The sequence below is a fragment of the Aethalodelphis obliquidens genome, unplaced genomic scaffold, assembly GCF_003676395.1.
Source record: "Aethalodelphis obliquidens isolate GAN/ISIS:26980383/991018 unplaced genomic scaffold, ASM367639v1 scaffold14, whole genome shotgun sequence".
NCBI classification, from domain to species: domain Eukaryota; kingdom Metazoa; phylum Chordata; class Mammalia; order Artiodactyla; family Delphinidae; genus Aethalodelphis; species Aethalodelphis obliquidens.
The window spans coordinates 28471089-28485515 of record NW_020837958.1 but is presented as its reverse complement, the minus strand read 5'-3'; positions in this window follow the sequence as shown (position 1 = coordinate 28485515).

The following is a 14427-nucleotide window of genomic DNA, read 5'->3' as shown; positions in this document are numbered from 1 at the left end:
TAGATTACAGAAATCAGTAGAAAAAAGAATCTTGGGGGCCTTCTATCTAATCTGCCTGGCCGTCTCATCCCATACTTATACTACTAGTTTCATACACTTTGGAGACTCCAGTGGGACCCTGCTTTCTTCCCCTTACTCCTCCTATCCTCTCCCCCAAAAATAAAATGCAATGTTGAGAGGAAAATATATACGTATATTTATGGATAAAATAATACAGTTCATCAAGAGATCCAATAAGAGATACCATGAAATTATCTCAATAAATGCCAAAAGATGTATTTGAGAAAACCATCACTCATTTTAAAAATTATGTTAGAATCTAAAATGAAAAATAGTGACAATATCAAATGCTGGTGAGTGTGCAGAGAAATTGTCTCTCTCACACATTGCTAGTGGGAATGTGAAATGGTACAGCCATTCTGGAAAAGAGTTGGGCAGTTTCTTACAAAACTTAACATTCACTTACCATATGTCCCAGCATTCCCACTCCTGGACATTCCAGAGAAATGAAACATGTTCCCATAAAAACTTATACGTGATTGTTCATAGCAGCTTTTTGTAATAGCCTCAAACTGGAAACAAACAAAATGTCCTATAGTAGCTGAATGGTTTTAAAAACTGTGGTACATCTATACCATGGAATACACTTGGTAATAAAAAGGAACAGACTGTTGATATATACAACAACTTGAGTGGATCTCAAGGAATTATGCTGAGTGAAAAAAGCCAATCTGAAAAGGTCACATTATATGATTCCGTAACATTCTCAAATTTTAAAAATTACAGAGATGGAGAACTCATCAGTGGTGGCAAGGGGTGAGGGATGGTGATGGGAAGGGGAAAGATGAATAAAAGAGTGGCATGAAGGAGATCTTTGTAGTGATGAAATAGTTCTGTATCTTGATTGCAATGGTGGTTACACAAATCAGTAAAATGACTACAGAATGATATAGTCTGTATTCTGTAAACTATAGAATGAGGTACACATACATTATACCAATGCTAATTTTCTTTTTTCTTTTTTGGCCGCGCCATGTGGGCGTGCGGGATCTTAGTTCTCCAACCCACACCCCCTGCAGTGGAAGAGGGAAGTCAACCACCAGACCGCCAGGGAAGTCCCTGTACCAATGCTAATTTTCTAATTTTGATATGATATTGTCCTGTAGTTATGTAAGATGTAACCATTGGTGAAATGGGTGGAGGGTAAATAGGGACCTCTTTACTGTCTTTGGAAACTTCTGTTTGCAATCTATAATTATCTCAAAAGTTTAAGAAATGTATTAGAAAATTAAAAATAACCAGATGTTTCTTTTGAGAGTATATCTCTCAGACATGCACATTCTTTAACAATGAAACATTTAAAAATATTCTCATTAAAATAAACATTTTTTAAAAAAAGAACAAGCATATCTATAGTGATGCTATTATTTAAGGTTGTTTTAGAAGTTCTTGCCAATACAATCAGACCTGAAACAGAAATAAAAGACTCAAGTATTGGGAAGGAAATAAAATTATCTTCATTTGCAGACAATAAAAATATGGCATAATGCCTTAAAATATGGAGAACCCTAAACTCTTAGAATTAATAAGGAAACTCAGGACCAAGATAATATCACAAAATTAATAGTTTAATAATCAGTTGAACTCTTTCCCCCATAATAGTAGCAGCAAAAATATAAACAATTTAGGAATAACCCTAATGAAAAAATATACAAAACATATGTGTAAAACCTATATGATGAAAACCACAAAGCTTTACTGATAGTCAATGTTATAACAACTTGGTTTCAAATTTAAACCTGTAAATGTAAAAACAATAATAAAAGCAATGCATGCATTCTAATCGTTTTTGTAAGATTTAGAAATTCTTGCAATTACTAGTAACATAATCCAATGAATTACTAGCAAAAATGTTTATATTACCTGGCTCTGCATCACCCCAAACAGCCATTGGCCATGGGAATTATGGCTAGCCTACATTGTCTGAATTGATATGTACTCTAAGTATAAAATATAGAGCAGATTTTGAAGACTTAGTATAAAAAATGTAAAATGCCTCATTCATAACTTTATAATGATTACATGTTGATATAATATTTTGGATACATTAAGTTACATAAAATATATTATTAAAATAGTGGTTACTACCAAATTCAAAACTACATATATTGGCTCACCTTTGCAGCTCACATATTTCAACTGGACAGCTAGTGCTGTTTGAGCATTTTCCTTTTTTTTTCTTCCAGCTTTATTGAGATATAATTGACATATAGCACTGTATAAGTTTAAGCTGTACAGCATAATGATTTGACTTACATACATAATTAAGTAATTATCACAATAAGTTTAGTGAACATCCGTCATCTCATAAAGACACAAAATAAAAGAAATAGAAAAAAAGTATTTCCCTTTGTGATGAGAACTCTTAGGTTTTACTCCCAACTTTCATATATAACATACAGCAGTGTTTATTATCTTTATCATGTTGTACAGTACATCCCTAGTACTTATTTATCTTATAACTGGAAGTTTGTACCTTTTTTTTTTTTTCTGTCCGTGCCACGTGGCTTACAGGATCCTAGTTCCCAGACCAGCGAGCCAACCCGGGCCCTCGGCAGTGAAAGCATGGAGTGCTAACCACTGGAAGTCTGTACCTTTTGATCACCTTCATCCAGTTCCCCTTTGTGCCTCTGGTAAACACAAATCTGATCTCTTTTCTATGAGGCTGTTTCTAAAGTATAATTGACCTACAACACTATGTTAGTTCCTGTTATACAATATAGTGATTCAGTATCTCTATACATTTCAAAATGATCATCACAATAAGTCTAGTTACCGTCTGTCACCATAAAAAGGTATTACATAATTATTGACTATATTCCCCACAATGTACATTTCATACTTGTGACCCATTTATTTTGCAACTGGAAATTTCTACCTGTTAATCTCCCTCACTTACTTCTCTCCTCCCTTGCTCCCCTTCCCTCTGGCAGCCACCTGTTTGTGCTCTGTATTTGTAACTGTTTCTGTTTTGTTATATTTGTTCATTTGTTTTTTAGATTCCACTTATAAAAAAAAATGAAATAAAAAAATGAAATCATATAGGATTTATCTTTCCCTGTCTGACTTACTTCATTTAACTTAATACCCTATAGGTCCATCCATTTTGACAATAATGGCAAGATTTCATTCCTTTTTATGACTGAGTAGCATTCCATTGTGTGTGTATATATATATGTATGTATCATATATATATATATATATATATATATATATATATATATATATATCTCACATCTTCTTTATCCATTCATCTATTGATGGGAACGTAGGTTGCTTCTCGGCTATTATAAATAATGCTACAATGAACATAGGGGTGCATATATCTTTTCTAATTAGTGTTTTCATTGGATAAATACCCAGGAGTGGTATGTACTTATTGCCATTTTGTTAATTTGGGGGTTGTTTTTGTAGTTCTTTTTTGTTCCTTTTTTCTTCTTTTGCTCCCTTCCCTTGTGATTTGATGACTATCTTTAGTGTTATGTTTGGATTCCTTTCTCTTGTGTTTGTGCATATATCCGTTACAGGTTTTTGGTTTGTGGTTACCATGATGTTTATATATAGCAATCTTTATATATACATGATTATTTTAAGTTGCTGATCTCTTAAGTTTTAATGCATTTTTACAACTCTGCATTTTTACTCCATCCCCCCTCCATGTTTACCGTTTCTGACATCACATTTTACATCTTTTTGTTTTGTGGATCCCTTAACCACTTATTGCAGACATAGATGAGTCTATACTTTTGTCTTTTAACCTTCCTCTAGCTTTATACATGGTTGATTACTATCTTTACTGTATATTTGCCTTTACCAATGAGATTTTTCCTTTCATACGTTTCATATTTTTAGTTGTGGCCTTTTCTTTTCTGCTTAGAGAGGTCCCTTTAACATTTCTTATAGAGCTGGTTTCATGGTGCTACATTCTTAGCTTTACCTTGTCTGTCAAACTTTGTGTGATTTTGTGTGCACCCTTTAAGAGTGGAGTCTCTTTCCAAAGACAGCCTCTTCAATAAGTGGTGCTGGGAAGACTGGACAGCTACATGTAAAAGAATGAAATTAGAACACTCCCTAACACCATATACAAAAATAAATTCAAAATGGATTAAAGGCCTAAATGTAAGGCCAGACACTCTAAAACTCTTAGAGGAAAACATAGGCAGAACACTCCATGACATAAATCACAGCAAGATCCTTTTATTGACCCACCTCCTACAGAAATGGAAATAAAAACAAAAATAAACAAATGGGACCTAATGAAACTTCAAAGCTTTTGCACAGCAAAGGAAACCATAAACAAGACCAAAAGACAACCCTCAGAATGGGAGAAAATATTTGCAGATGAAGCAACTGACAAAGGATTAATCTCCAAAATTTACAAGCAGCTCATGCAGCTCAATATCAAAAAAACAAACAACCCAATCCAAACATGGACAGAAGACCTAAATAGACATTTCTCCAAAGAAGATATACAGATTGCCAACAAACACATGAAAGAATGCTCAACATCATTAATCATTAGAGAAATGCAAATCAAACCCACAATGAGGCATCACCTCACACTGGTCAGAATGGCCATCATCAAAATATCTAGAAACAATAAATGCTGGAGAAGGTGTGGAGAAAAGGCAGCACCCCTGCACCGTTGGTGGAAATGTAAATTGGTACAGCCACCATGGAGAACAGTATGGAGGTTCCTTAAAAAAATAAAAATAGAACTATCATACGACCCAGCAATCCACTACTGGGCATATACCCTGAGAAAACCATAATTCAAAAAGAGTCATGTACCACAATGTTCATTGCAGCTCTATTTACAAAAGCCAGGACATGGAAGCACCCTAAGTGTCCATCAACAGATGAATGGATAAAGAAGATGTGGCACATATATACAATGGAATATTACTCAGCCATAAAAAGAAACGAAATTGAGTTATTTGTAGTGAGGTGGATGGACCTAGAGTCTGTCATACAGAGTGAAGTAAGTCAGAAAGAGAAAAACAAATACCGTATGCTAACATATATAATATGGAATCTAAAAAAAAAAAGAGTTCTGAATAACCTAGAGGCAGGACAGGAATAAAGACACAGATGTAGAGAATGGACTTGAGGACACAGGAGGAATAGTAAGCTGGGAAGAAGTGAGAGAGTGGCATGGACATATATACACTACCAAATGTAAAATAGCTAGTGGGAAGCAGCCGCATAGCACAGGGAGTTCAGCTCGGTGCTTTGTGTCCACCTAGAGGGGTGGGATAGGGAGGGTGGGAGGGAGATGCAAGAGGAAGGAGATATGGGGATGTATGTATATGTATAGCTGATTCACTTTGTTATAAAACAGAAACTAACACACCATTGTAAAGCAATTATACTCCAATAAAGATGTTAAAAAAAAAAAAGAGTGGAGTCTCTTTCCTACAGCCCTCTGGCTCTTCTGAAAGCAAGCCCTGCTGGCTTTCAAAGCCAAATGTTCTGGTGTCTTGTCTTCCTGGTGCAAGACCCCCAGTCTGGGGATCCTTATGAGGGGCTCAGACCCCTCACTCCTTAAGAAGAACATGTGCAATTGTAATTATCCTCCTGTTTGGGGGTCACCCACCTGGGGGTCTTGACTGTACTGTGTCACCACCCCTCCTACCCATCTTGTTATGGTTCCTTCTTTATATCTTTGGTTGTAGAAGATCTTTTCTGCTAGACTTTGGGCCTTTCTCATCAATAGTTGCTCTGTAAACAGCTGTAATCTTGCTGTGCATGAGGAAGGAGGTGAGCTCAGGGTCTTCCTACGCTGCCATCTTGGCCACTCCCCCATTTCAGCTTTTCTGTGTCACGCTTTCATGTACCTATAGACCTTACTACCCATTAGAATTACTTGGGAGCTTTAACAAAATGCCTGTGCCCTATCCCAAGTAATACAATTGGTGTTGGTGGCATTGGTATGACCTTAAATCTCCCCAGGTGATTCTAATATACACCCAAGATAAATAAGCACCACTACTGACCCCAAGCTATCAGGCCCTAGAGAATTCTTTTTCACATTTTTCAATTTATATAATTAAGAAAAGGCACTCTGCAGGCTAAGAAGTAACATTTGAATGTGAGTGCAAATATGTGGTGCCAGTTGCATTCTGGATCGATACCTCCTGTGATTGATCAAAACAAGATGGGAATTTTTCCCAGACAATCATTGCCTAGTCACGGCAAATGTTTCAGTTTATAAAAACAAAGTAATGAATTTTTTTTTAAGTTCTACATGATCCTCGGCTGAGTACAATTACAAATATTTGTGCTGGATGGAATTTAAGACACAGAAGTTTTGTGTGCTTTCTCCCCTTTTCTGATCATAGCATCTCTAGGAGGTGGGCAGAGCAAGAGTTTTTATCCCCATTTCTAAAGGAGGACACAGAGACCCACAGAGGGCAAGTGGGTCTCCTAAGATTGTGTGGCTAGTAATGTAACATAGCCTAGGCTCCAACACACCTCTCTATATCTGTCCAAGGCCCTTTCCAACCTAATTATCAGGACAAATCACCACCACCTGTGACAAAAGGCGATTTGTCCAGAGGATCTTCCCCTTGATTGGCCCTGGGGAAGGACTTTAGTTTATACCAGACAGTCCTGCTGAAGTACATGACACTAAGCCATCAACTTAAATGCAAGATAGTTCATGTTCAAAGATGAGCCAAAATATGATTAACTCAACGAAACATGTGCCCAAGAATTTTCAGCTTCCAAGAAACCAATAATGCATTATTCTCCAGTAAAAAGTCTGCTTTACTATCAAGGAGACAGTATGTAGGAGCATGAACTTTGGGGTCTAACAGATCTGCATTTGCCTCCGGGTGCTGCCCCTCACTAAGCTGTGTGAACCTGGGCATCCCACTTCTCTTATTATTGAATGTAATAACTGTCTATCGGCAGTAGGCACTGCAAAGTCCTTGAGCTTCTACAGAACATACATCATGGTCCCTCCCCTCAAGAATTCTCAGTATTTCGGAGAAGTGGGTCTTTAAATACCAGAAAACCAGAGCTGCTCTGAAGCCGCTGGGAGAGCACTGCAGGAGCCTGAAGACCCTGGTGCAGGAAAAAATTATATAGATTTATAGAGAAAGATAAAGCAAATGTGGCAAAAGGTTAACAACTGGTGAATCTAGGTAGTTGGGTATTCATTGTATATTTTGCAACTTTTCTATAGGTTGGAAAATTTTCCAGATAAAAAGTTGGTGGTGTAAGAGTTAAAAAAAATTAAATATTAAAATATTTAGTAATAAACTAGTGAGAAGTATGAAAGTTTATTATGAAGAAAACTCCTAAATATTACTGAGGTTTATAAAACATGACTTGAATAAATAGGAGAGACATGCCTTGGATAGGAAGACTAAATTGGGGGTGGGGACAAGAATAAGAAGTATTATGGACTGAATTGTGTCTCTGTGCCCCAAAATTCATATATAGGAGCCCTAATCCCCAATGTGACTGTATTTGGAGACAGAGCCTTTAAAGAAGTAATTAAGGTTAAATGAGGTCATAAGGGTGGGGCCCTAATCCGGTAGGACTGGTGTCCTTATGAGAAGAGGGAGACCAGAGCTCATTCTCTTTACACCCACAGAGGAAAGACATACGAAGACTCATCAAGAAGACAGCCGTCTGCAAGTAAGGAAGAGAGGCCTCACCAGAAACTAACCCTGTTTGCACTTGGATCTGGGACTTACAGCCTCCAGACTTTAGGAAATAAATTTCTGTTGTTTAAGCCACCCAAGCCTGTGGCACTTTGTTAAGGCAGCCCAAGCCCACTAAGACAAGAAGTAAAGTGCTTCACCCAGGGCCAAGGTCCCACAGTGAGGAAATACTGGAGCCTAGATTTGTACCCGGAGCTATCTGGGCCCTCTCTCCATGAAGTGATTGGGTGAGTCAGGTCAGTGCTTCTCAAATGTTAGTGGGTATCAAAATTGCCTGGGGTGGAAAATCAGGGATTTTTCCTTACCCTGATTCTACGGGGTCTATGTGAAGCCTGAAATTCTGCATTTTAATAAGCGATGTCCCCACCAGGTGATTCTGTTGAAGGTGGTCCCAGACCACATTTTGAGAAATGCTGCTCTAATCTGAGCCTGGAGGTTCAGAAAGATGCAGGAGGGGGCAGATGACCCTCAAGGGACATGCATGTAATATTTCTACAAAGATATGCAGAAAATATTGTTAGCCTCTGAGAAGAAGGCTTATGGGTCTGATATGAGAGTGAGACTTACTTTAAAATTCTTGTTTTGTTTCATATTTTTTAACCTTAAGCATGTGTTCTTTTTCAGTCAAAAAACTAACTTGAGGGACTTCCCTGGTGGCACAGTGGTTGAGAAACCGCCTGCCAATGCAGGGGACATGGGTTCGATCCCTGGTCTGGGAAGATCCCATATGCTGCAGAGCAACTAAGCCTATGTGCCACAACTACTGAGCCTGCGCTCTACAGCCCGCAAGCCACAACTACTGAGCCCACATGCCACAACCACTGAAGCCCACGCTCCTAGAGCCCGTGCTCTGCAACAAGAGAAGCCACCACAATGAGAAGCCTGTACACCGCCAACAAAGAGTAGCCGCCCCTGCTTGCTGCAACTAGAGAAAGCCCGCGTGCAGTATAGAAGACCCATCACAGCTAAAAATAAAAAATAAAAAAACAGTGGGCTTCCCTGGTAGAGCAGTGGTTGAGAATCCGCCTGCCAATGCAGCGGACATGGGTTCGAGCCCTGGTCCGGGAAGATCCCACATGCCGCAGAGCGACTAAGCCCGTACACCACAACTACTGAGCCTGTGCTCTAGAGCCCGCGAGCAACAACTACAGAGCCCGTGCGCCACAGCTACTGAAGCCCACGCACCTGGAGACCGTGCTCCGCAACAAGAGAAGCCACCACGATAAGCCCACGCACCGCAACGAGGAGTGGCCCCCGCTCACCGCAACTAGAGAAAGCTCGCGCACAGCAACGAAGACCCAACGCAGCCAAAAATAAATAAATTAAATAAATTAATTTTAAAAAACCCCAAAAAACTAACTTGAAAAAAGAGATCATAAATTTAAAGAGCTTATTATTAGGGTGCTGCCCAACATATAGTAGGTGCTCAGTAAGTAAAAATTCCTTTCTTGTCTTCCACTCAAAACATTTGCCGTTCCTTCACTTTCCTCCCTTGTCCCTTCCAACAGTATCTCCATTTGTGCATTTGATCAATATATATTAATTTAATGCATATTATATGCCAGACATGGGTCTAAGAGTATAGGTGGTTGCATAAAACAGACACAGTCCCTCCCTGCCTGAAAGGAGTGTCTAGTCCCCATCCTCACCTCTGGCAATCTTTTTTTTTTTTTTTTGCGGTACACGGGCCTCTCACTGTTGTGGCCTCTCCCATTGCGGAGCACAGGCTCCAGATGCGCAGGCTCAGCGGCCATGGCTCACGGGCCCAGCCGCTCCGCGGCATGTGGGATCTTCCCGGACCGGGGCACGAACACGTGTCCCCTGCATCGGCAGGCGGACTCTCAACCACTGCGCCACCAGGGAAGCCCACCTCTGGCAATTTTGACTTCTTAACTCCTGCCTACCTAGCTCTATACAGGCCATCCCTCCACACAAGCCTAAAGTAGCTTTCCCACTCTCTTCCTTCAGAATCTGACCTAAATTCTTCTCCATGGAGCCTCTGGACCCCCAGTGACATTCTCAGCAGAGGGACTCACTGGAGCCTAGGGCCAGCTTCCTGCTGCCCTCTGGTGGGGCTCCCTGGGGCTCACAGTCCCTCTAAATTTCTAGGACCCAGGGCTGGTTTCCACAGCACCCATGCATGGCCTCTGCGTGTGGCCTCTGCTCTCTCACAGCTTGGAGGCTCAGGGTCAGCCTTCCTACCCCGAGCATGAGTGATCCAGGTAACAAGGCCTTTTCTGCCCTAGCTTCAAAAGTCCTAAAGTCACTTTTTTTGAATTCTAATATTGATAAGCAAGTCACAGGCCTGGCAGATTGATAGGGAGGACGATTAGACCCCACCTCTTGAGTGGAGAACAAAAAGAGTTTGATATAGACAATCTCCCACACCCAGGGTGGATCCAGGCACCCCACTTACTGCCCAGCACAGGACAGTGGGCCTGAGCGGAGCCCAGCTAGAAATGGGGTGGAGGTAAGATGGGAGAGAAGGTGGACTCATCTCTCCTCAGACAATTTCACTTGACCATGGCTTCAGGTTCTACTCCTCCCTGAAGATGCTACATCTCCTGCCTAGAGCTTTTTTCTCTGAGCTTCAGACCAGTATGTTCAACTGCCTGTCTGCTTTCCCTTTCTGTGCCTTGGTGTCTTTCGGAAAATGGAGATGCTGATGCTCTCTACTCATAGAGTGACTATCAGAATTAAATGAGATAATACTGATAATGCCCTTAGTGTAATGTCTCACACGTGTAAGTGCTCAGTGTTACTATTATTTGACCTAATTGGATATCTCATAGACAGTTCAAACTCAACATCTCCAAAACTGAACTCATTATGTACAGCCCATACCTGCCCCGCTCCACCCAGTGTTCCGTCTTCATGAATGACTGCCACCCCTGCTTCTGCCCGTGCCAGAGACTGGCAGTCATCTTTCATACCTCTTTCACTCCCCACATCCAACCCAACGCCAAGTCTTAACAGGTTTATGGTCTAGATGTTTCTCTAACTTCTCCACTCTTCTCCACCTCTACCCTGACACCTTAGTCCGAGGTGCAGTCATTTCTCCTTTGGACTCTGGCCTCTCTGGTCTCCCAAATTCACTAGGTCCAGTTCATCTTCCACCCACCCTCATCCATTCTTCACCCAGTGGGCAGCCAGAATATTTAAAAAATGTAAAGCTGATCATGTCACTCGCCTTAATTAAAACCCTATTGCTCTAAAGAAAAGACCGTCCCTTTCAAAGGCCTACAAAGTCCTGTGGGTCTGGCCCCTGCCTCCCTCCCCCACTCACTGGGCTCCCTCTGCCATAAGGCCTTTGTATGGGCCATTTCCTGTGCCTGGAATGCCCACTGCATTTCCCCACTTCACTCCCCCTTACGTCAGACAACAGCTCAAGAGTCACATCCTCAGGGAAGCCTTCTCTACCCACCTTGGTGAGATTCCCCCACCAGACCACCCGACCACCCATAGGCTCTTGTAGCACCAGACCCATCTCCTTTGTAGAACTTGTTACCATTGGCATCTGCATTTGTATGGTGATCGTTTAATTAGCATCTCTCCCCTCCAAAACCCTGTAGGCTCCATGAGGGCAGGGACCGTGTCTAGTTTTGCTCACTATTGTATCTCAAAGCCTAAAATAGCAGCTGACACACAGTCCAATAAACATTTGTTGATTGGATGGATGGATGGATGAGAGAGGAGAGGAGAGGGGCCAGGGCCGTTGTAATAAGCACCTAGAAAATGTTGCTGAATGAAGAAATAAATGGGCAGGTTGGGCAGAGCCCAGGAAATGACTCACAGCCGATTTTCCATCCTTCAGGCACGCCAGAAAGGAATGTTATGATATAAGAAAAAGTGATTTAGTCAGGACTGGAAACACATCCTCCCTGCCCCAGGGCCTCTCTTCTGGAGGTGCTGGAGACTTGAATAGTTTCACCTGCTTCCAGAACTTAGCATGGCATGGGCGGGGCAGGGGGGGGGGGGGGGGAGGTGGCTTCCAGTCTATCTGGTCCAATCTCCTTCTTTTCTAGTAAGGATCAGCCAGGCAGTGAGACTTGCCAAAGTTCACACAGCACCTCTGGGGGCCAGTGCAGGGATGGAGAAAACAGGGCTCAGGCACCGACAGCCTGGGTTCCATTCTGGCTGTGCTATTCACAGATGCCCTGTCCCAGGCTCTTTGCCCAGTGGTAGGAGGGGACCTAAGTCTTATCACCTGAATGGCTAACTGACCACACCCCCAAATCCCAGTTCAGCTTCCTCGGTGACCCTCCTGCCATGCATTCTGGGTGGCATCCCACACCCACCCAAATGACTACTTGACTTTCCTTTCCAGCCCTACCCAATCTTTATCTTGCTTTCAAAGGTCAGAGACCTATCCTGGTCAGACAGTAATCCTTCCACAATGTAGAGTGTGTCACACCCCAAGCTGCTTTGAAAAAATAGGAAGAAATAAGACTTTGTTTCTAAAATCTAGTGTCCAGTCTCTGTGGCCTCATATTGGTCATGTGACCTTGGGCAAGGGATTTTACTTCCAGTTTACAAGAGGAAGCTGAGGCAAAGAGAAGTTTAATAATTTCTGTGGTACAGGGTTGCTGTAAAGGTCCAGTGAGATTACTGAGGCAAAACTGTTTGTGATCCATAAGTTCCTGATCCCGAGTTAGAGGTGGTTAGAGCTTGGGGTGACTTGCACTTTAGTTACTTTAGTGTAGGGCTTTACAGTTACAAAAGGCAATCAGGCCCTTCGAATCTTTGTGAATTTGTTAATAGATAACTGTTCCGAGTAGGCTCTCAAGTAATGTGCCAGACCCTCTAGGAAATGTATGTGTCCAATGATGAGATTTCAGACACTGCAGTAAGTTAGCTGGAGAGATTTAGGGCAAGTGGGGGTGGGGGGGTCTGTCTAATGACCCTCAGAGGGTAAGGTACCAAATCAGTCTTCCATGAAGACCAGTCTGGCCCCAATCTTTGAGCCAAAAGCCATGCTGGTGAGGTGTGAGGGCCAGTGCTGATGGCCCATGCTGAGAGACTCCCAGATCAGTCAAAAGCCCCTTCCCTGGACTAGAAGAGTGGATGGTGGCAGAGCAGAACCCCCAGTGACACAGGACCATCCCATACCTCCAGCACTAGATTGTCTCTGTCCCAAGTCCCCGTTGCATTCCAGGCCCAGTACCATGGCACCCCTCCAGAGGCACCACAAAGGCAACCCAGTACCTCCAACCTCCAGCCTGTTGGTCAGTGCCTGAGTGGAGAAGAGCACAGCCTCAAAGCAGCCCTTCCCCCCTTGGATCCCCCAGCCCGGCTCATCCTCACGCACACTGACTGCCAGAAGCAGAGACAGTGCCCTCACAGATAGCATGCTTTGTGCTTTTCCAAGTTCTTCCTCCTCTTCCATCTCCTCCCCCCTCACCACGGCCCTGTGAAGTAGAGCTCCATGTGAGACCCAGCAACACACGGGGAACTGCTACCCAGCAGTAAAAACCATACTCCTTTTGAGTGATGAGCTTCCCATCCCCGGAGGAGTTCAAGCAGAAACTGAACAGCCACCTGTAATGATCCCAACCCAAAGGAAACAGTAGGTCCTGTGGACTCTACTGTTGTGATCTCCCACCTGCTCTCTCCAGATCCTGTCTGTGACCACCCAAGCTCTATGAGCAACCTGCCACTCTCCTGCCCTCCTGGCCTTACAGCAAATAGCTCTATGTCTCCTACAGAATAGTCTAGCAGCTTGGCCTGGACCTGGGCCCTCTGAGAGTTGATCTAACTTCTTTCCTAGGCTTTTCAGTGCCTACCACTGTGTTCATCAGCCAAACTAGAATACTCACTGGACCCTCACACTGCACACGCTCCTACCTCATACTCTGCGCGTGCTGTTCCCTCTGCAGAGGAGGTCCTTTTCCTGGAGTGCATCCCTCCCCTTTCCCAGAATGCCCTTCAAAATGCAGCTCATCTGCCATCTCCTCTGTGAAGCCCTCCCAAATTCTCTGTGATTTTTCCTTACCACTTTATCTGCACCTCTCTTGTGAAGTTAACTTCAACCTTGTGAGATTAATGACTAATGTGCCCTACCTCACACTAGTCTAAAACTCTTTTTTAAGGTGCAGGATCGGGTGTGGGTCATCTTATTAACATCTGGCATAGCACATGCATGTTGAATGAATTAGTGATGAATCTAGACCCTAAATTGCTGTTCACTGCTGTCTAGAATGCTTGTCACGAAAGTGCTCAATAAATATTTGTGGAGTGAATGAATTGCGTTTATAGCTCTAGACCCTGTAGAGACTTTTAAAATGAATTATGTTGGGCATACAAAAAGACAGAATATAACAAAACCCCTTGTACCTATCACCTAGCTTATGAAATAAAACCTGACAGACGCAGTTGAAACTCTCCGTGCAGCCCTGCCCAATCTTGCCCACCTCCTTCCCCCTGGAGGAATCACTATCTTGATTTGGAGATTCATCATTCCCAAGCTGCTGCTACGCGTCACAGCAACAGGTTTACAGTGTATGAAGCAGTTTGACTGCAGGTGAGACTGGGAGCCGGGAACAGCACTAGCTTAGACCTGAAAGACAACTCTTATCCTTAGCTTAAGAGAACTCTAATTTCTATTCATAGGTAAGAAAACGAGAGGGAGAGAATTCCCTGGCGGTCAGTGATTAGGACTCCGTGCTTTCACTGCAGAGGTTGTGGGTTCACTCCC